We start from the raw sequence: 6761 nt of genomic DNA, 5'->3' as shown, positions 1-6761 counted from the left end.
CATCACACCAGCAGAATCCTATTAGCTGTCCCTTCAAGTTCACCTAGAACCCAACCATATCTCACCATCCACGAAGCCCCAACCCCTGTCTGAGCCATCAACACCTGCGCCCACATTAACTACATCTAAGGGCCTGCTAGCTGGCCTCCCTGTTTCCGCCCCTGCCCCTACCTCCACTGGCTTCCCATCCTCCTCAGAATAAACCTGAAGTCTTTACAATGAACATGAGTGGCCTGTAAAGTCCTGTATGATCTGCTCAGCACCTCATCTATATCAGGCAGGGTTCTTATATAAATTTATGTCCTTATTTAAATATATCTAATATTTATTTAAATTTATATTTAGATATAATCTTAGCATATCTAATTTTATATATTGCATATATAGAGATTTATTATAAGGAATTGGCTCACATGGTTATGGAGGCTGAGAAGTCCCACGTTCTGCTGTCTGCAAGCTGGAGACCCAGGAGAGCCAGCGGTGTAAGCTCCAATCTCAGTGGAAAAGACCAGTGTTCCAGCTCAAAATCAGGCAAGATCTCAAATTCTCCCTTACCCCTCATTTTGTTCTATTCAGGTCTCTACTAGATTGGATGAGGCCCACCCACATAGGGGAGGGCAAACTGGTTTACTGGGCTACCGATTCAAATCTTGATCTCCTCCAGGAACACCCTTACAGACACACACACAGAATAATGTTGAAGCAAACATCTGCGTAATCCCATGACTCCATCAGGTTACCACATGAAATTAACCATCATGTCATCTCGTCATTTTTCTTCTTTCTTGGTTTAAGATTCATTATAGAGCACTTACTATCCATCAGGCACTGTTCTAAGGGTTTTCTAATTATTTATCCTTGTAAAAAGCCTATGAGGTTGGTGTTACCATTATCATCATTTTACAGATGAGAACCTTGAGGCACAGAAAGGACAAATAACTTGCCTGAGGTCACCTAACTTGTATGTGGTAGAACTGGGGCTTGAACTGGGCAGCTTGGCTCTAGAAGACATTCTTGCAACTACTACCTCTTCCCCTTCTCAGTCACCTCCAGCCACACTGCCTTCCTAGCTTGCTTCAGCATACCAGCTACTTTCCTACCGCAGGACATTTGCATGTGTTCTTCTCACTGGCTTAAAAACTTCTCCCTAGCTATCTTCTCAATTATGCCCTCATTTCTTCGGGTCTCTGTTCAGATGTCACCACCGTATCCATATCTGCTTCAACACACACACCCTGCCCTATTATATATTTACTGATGCAGTTATTTACTGCCTGTCTCCCACACTGAAATGTCAACTCCAAAAAAGCAAGGGTTTTTGTCTGTCTTGCTCAGTGCTCCACTATAGAGCCTACCTGAGACCATAATAGGCATTAAATAAGCATGTGCCAAATGAATATAAGACTATACAAATTGGACCTTAAGAAGTGTTGAAAATCAGAGGAAATGACCTTTTGTTTTGTAATCTGGAAGCAACACTGCAAGGACACAATTCCCTGGTGAATAAATCCATGTGGTACTGATTTTATGCTGTGTTCTAAGAGGAGGCAGAGGAAAAACTATCCAAAGAGGCATCCCCCTCCCCCACCTTGAGGTTTGAACATGTGCACAAACACCTGGTCGGTTGTCCTGCATGAGAAAGGCTGACTGGGGACGCAATCTACGTAAAGACGGGACGAAAGTAACGAGGAGGGAACTCCCTCCTCTCTGAGCCTCGGCTCTTGGGCTTGCCCTCAGAAGCGTCTCAGTCGCTCCAGATGACACTCTCCGCTAATGTGAGGCAGGAGCACTGATTATTTGGCCATCTTAGGTAAAAATCTCAGTGGGATAGATCCCCATTACCGGCTCCATACATGCTAGCCTTCTTAGTAGTGCATACAACTGTGTTCTGATGCCCTATTACCAACTGTTGTTTGACTTGCCGATGCCTTGCCTATAGGGAAAGAACAGTGCCTGCTCTGTCCCTACCTGTGCCATCATCATCCTTCTAACCTACTCACAGAGAAAAGAAACACCTCCTGACATGAGGTCCCACAACTTCCTGCCTGCAACCCGACATATGCAGTAGATACCTCCACTCATCTTTTCCTCCTTCCCTGTGTGTATGATGGAGGATACGTCCAGCCTCCCCAGAATGGCCTGATTCACATCTGTTTTTAACTTCTCAGAAATAGGCAGTCAACCACCTCAGTCCTGAATCATCTTTAACATCTTCCTTCTTGCTAGCTCCTTCTTTTCAAAATTAAGATGTGCTTCAGACCCTCCCATGTTTTTGTTTTTTTTTTTTTAATTTATTGATTTGACAGACAGAGATCACAAGTAGGCAGAGAGGCAGGCAGAGAGAAAGAGGAGGAAGCAGGCTCCCTGCAGAGCAGAGAGCCGGATGCGGGACTCAATCCCAGGACTCTGGGATCATGACCTGAGCCGAAGGCAGAGGCTTAACCCACTGAGCCACTCAGGCGCCCCAGACCCTCCCATGTTAAAAAAAAATGGATCCAGACCTTCCCTCCTCGTTCAGCTTCTGTGTATTTCCCGCCTCTCTTTAATAACCAAACTGCGGCATCCACTTCTTTACCACTCACGCCCTCCTTGGATCACTCAGTCTGATTTCTGCAACTCTCAGCCTACATCTTAACTCTTCCTGCCAAGATCAGAGGCATTCATTTTTTTCCCCTCAAGACTGATTGATTGATTGATTGATCTATTTGAGAGAGAGAGAGCAAGCAGGGGAAGAGAAGCGGGGGAGGGACAGGCAGACTCCTCACTGAGTGTGAAGCCCATGACCCTGAGATCATGACCCGAACTGAAATCACAAGTCCAAGACTTAACCGACTGCGCCACCTAGGCACCAAGATCAGAGGCATTCTTGTTGCTACACCCAATGGATGCTTCCCAGTCTCTTTTATACTTGGTTCACTTCTTAGCAGCATCTGACACTATCCATTACTCCTTCTTGAGACATACACTTCTCTTGGCTTCTTGGCTCAGTGGCTCCATGGATTTCCCCTCTTTATGTCACGACTTGTTCTCACTCTCCTTAGTGCAGTTGTCCCCCCACTCTTGTCCCCTTGAATGTTGGCATTCCTCAGTGTCCTGTCTAGGCTCTCTTTTCTTATGCTACCTGTGCTACCTGGGCCATTTCATCACTTCCAAGGTGCCCATGAGCAGTGCAAGACACTGATGACTTTCTTTCTTTTTTTTTTTTTTAAGATTTTATTTATTTATTTGACAGAGAGAAGTAGACAGAGAGGCAGGCAGAGAGAGAGAGAGAAGCAGGCTCCCTGCTGAGCAGAGAGCCCGATGCGGGACTCGATCCCAGGACCCTGAGATCATGACCTGAGCCGAAGGCAGCGGCTTAACCCACTGAGCCACCCAGGCACCCCATGACTTTCTCATCTATCTCTCCAACCTACATCTCTCCCCAAGACACCAGAGTGCTAAGCCTAATTCTCAAGCTCAGCTTTTAAGGCTCAGAACCTTGTTTACCTCTTTTTCAGAGAGGCTTTCTCTCAGAGGAAACAAAGTTATAATTGCCATATAGTAAAGGTAACAAAGATGCTCAGAGTTGTCTTGACTGATTGCACTGATATTATTAGTGGTATTGTTAGCATAGCAATCATGGACATTTAAGTAAAATTTTTTACTAATTTTTTAATGTGGAAGTAATTCTTAAAACAATAAATTAAAGCCCATTCTGAAAGGGGTGGAGGGGGGGCCAAAGGAAAAGGAAAATTGTGCCTGATTGCAATAATGTGCAACAATGGAACGAGTTTCCATTATTCTGTCCAGTTTAGGGGGAAAGTTTGTGTATTGCACAGCCTCAGTGTAGAGCATGCTTTTGGGCTTCAATTCAGAGGAAGAATAAAAATAAAACTCAAGGGCAATCAAATGCCATTCAAAGTCACTGAACCTCATCTCTTTTTAATTAAGGCCAGGCTCAACTTTTGACTTCCCATGTGACCCACTGACCTGGGAAAGTAGGTTGGCTTAATGAGCATTTCCTGCAAAGACAGAAGAGGCAATTATCATATGTATTAGGAAAAAAACAAAATAACCTACCATTTCAAGTGGCTTTTCTCCAAACCTTCCTCTTTCCTGAAGAACTGAATTCTCTCTCCTTACCACGCTCCTTCCCCAGCCTCTCTTCCCAAAGCTCTTGGTCTTGCTCTCTTCTCCTTGTAAATGGTGAGTAGGCACTTTAACATGCATACAACTTTGGTCAGCAGAGCTCTGCTTTGTCCTCTCTTACATGTAAATATTACTACCTGCATTACTTCACTCTCGGCCTCAGTAAACTCTGTTTCTGAGTGTGCCTCCCATCAAGCTCCATATTTTGAGTGGGTTCTTCTGCAGTAGATCTCAGCCTCCACATCCACCCCCAATCTCTTGAACTTATCTGTCTTCCTGGGTCTCATTTCCAGGGAAACAACAAGCAGCTGCAGCCATTGCCTTGATTAAGGGTCAAGTCCCCCAGTGCCTTCTTCCCTGCCCTTTCCAGCACTTGATTATTTGGAAGTTGGGGGTCAAATTTCCTGCTTGACTGCCCTTGATGCTTAGAGAAGCTTTTTTTTTTTTTTTTTAAGATCTTATTTATTTATTTAACAGAGAGAAAGACAGCGAGAGGGGGAACACAAGCAAGGGGAGTGGGAGAGGGAGAAGCAGGCTTCCTGCAGAGCAGAGAGCCCAATGTAGGACTCTATCCCAGGACTCTGGGATCATGACCTGAGCTGAAGGCAGACTCTTAATGACTGAGCCACCTAGGCACCCTTAGAGAAACTTTAAGAACACCATGGCTCTGGCCCTTCAGTACCTGTTTGACCTCTACTCTCATTGTTACTAGCTGCCTGCCCTTAGGTAGATTACCTGGCCTGTCTGTGCCCCAATTTCCTAATCTACATCAGTGGAGAAGTACTAGCACCTTCCTCCCAGGGTTACAGTCAAGATTAAATGAGATGAACCAAACAAAGCACTCATGATGCTTACTGGTCGTATCCAGCCCTTGAGGAGTGTAAGTTATCATTATCCCTTTCCTACCAAATTCTACTTTGTCATAATATTTTGCCCTCAAAACCACTGCATAAATAATACATACAATATCTTTTGTCTGCAGTACACACACAGACAACATTATTCAACTTTATACGTAATAAATTGCAAAGGGGAGCTTGCAACATATCGAAGTCTCAGATAAAGGAAAACTCCTAATAACCTGTGCTTTAAAATGATGCATCCATGGATGTTCTTGAAGCAGTTGGGTTCATTCTTGGTAATAGAAACAACTTGACCTGGGGGATGGGCGAGTCCCAACCTTAACAGTGCACATAGTAGTTTTAAGTGCCTGAGCAATTTCGATCCTGCCAACAGCACTCTGAGGGGGCACTACTGCCCCAACATTGCAGATGTGAGAACTGAGGCCTGCAAAAGTTCAGGAATTTGCAGAGAAGACACTAATCACACTAGTAGGACAGAGTCAAACTGGAATCCAGATCATCTGTTGCTATGTCTTCTGATTCCCAAATGCTTCTGCTACTTGACCATGTTGAGTAATGGGCCCCATTTCACTGTAACTACTTCATTTTTTAAAAAAGATTTTATTTATTTATTTGACAGCAAGAGACAGCGAGAGAGGAAACACAAGCAGAGAGAGTGGGACAGGGAGAAGCAGGCTCCCCATTGAGCAGAAAGCCCGATGTGGGGCTCAATCCCAGGACCCAGGGATCATGACCTGACCTGAGGGCAGAAGCTTAAAGACTGAGCCACCCAGGCACCCCTCACTGTAACTACTTTAGTAACTAAAATAGATGATTTTATCTAATATTGAGAATAGTTTTGGGGCAACTGGTGGCTCAGTTGGTTGAGCGTCCTACTCTGAGTTTCAGCACCCGTCCGTCATGATCTCAAAGTCCTGAGATGGAGCCCCATGTCAGGTTCTGAGCTCAGTGCAAGTCTGCTTGAGATCCTCTCCCCTCTCCCTCAGGCCTCTCCCTGCTCCCATGCTCACTCTCTAAAATAAATAAGTAAAATCTTTTTTAAAAAGAATAGTTTTGTTAATCATTGTACAGTTATTGAGTAACCCTCGGGCGGGGGTAAAGCTAAAGAAAAATAGATCTTTGCCCTTTAATAGATTAGTTTGTAATAAAGGGGACATAGCTGTGAGGAAGAAAGACTCAGGAACTTTTACAAAGTAACATGCAATTTCTTATGAATCCTAAGCTGCAGGCTATTTCACATTTTAATGTTTCTGGATGACTTCTAATCAATTAGATGTCATAGCTTACTAGGTAGCATTTATTTTCTTGGTGGCACGTAAAATAACAGTGATGCATAATCGTCATCTTAGAGTCAAGAAGATATAAAATCATTAGATAGCCATTTATTTTATAGCAATCAACAAATATTAGTCAAAAGTAAATCTTTTTTATATATAGTTAATAAAGTTAACATCTGTTACCACAAAACTGAAGTCATCAGTATCACCATTATTGATTCCAACTATCTGGTTCAGGTTCAAGTTCGCCTCTGTCAAGAAGCAGGCACAGCAGAAGTCCCTCAGGGTTGGTTAAGATGGGAAGGCTGCACAAAGGAAGCTATCAATTAGGTTAAACATTCCCCAGTGAAACATGCATATAAAATCCTCATGCAAGCAGAAACATTTGAATAAACAAAAGAGTAGGTGAGTTCAGACGGAAGGGTTAGAGTTTCCGGAGACACAACTTTCAGAGAAGTCAAATACCAAGGCTTGCCACAGAGGGGGATGTCCT

This window comes from Neovison vison, chromosome 12, assembly GCF_020171115.1.
Source record: "Neovison vison isolate M4711 chromosome 12, ASM_NN_V1, whole genome shotgun sequence".
Taxonomy (NCBI): domain Eukaryota; kingdom Metazoa; phylum Chordata; class Mammalia; order Carnivora; family Mustelidae; genus Neogale; species Neogale vison.
The sequence above is the reverse complement of the archived record's forward strand: the minus strand, read 5'-3'. Positions refer to the sequence as shown.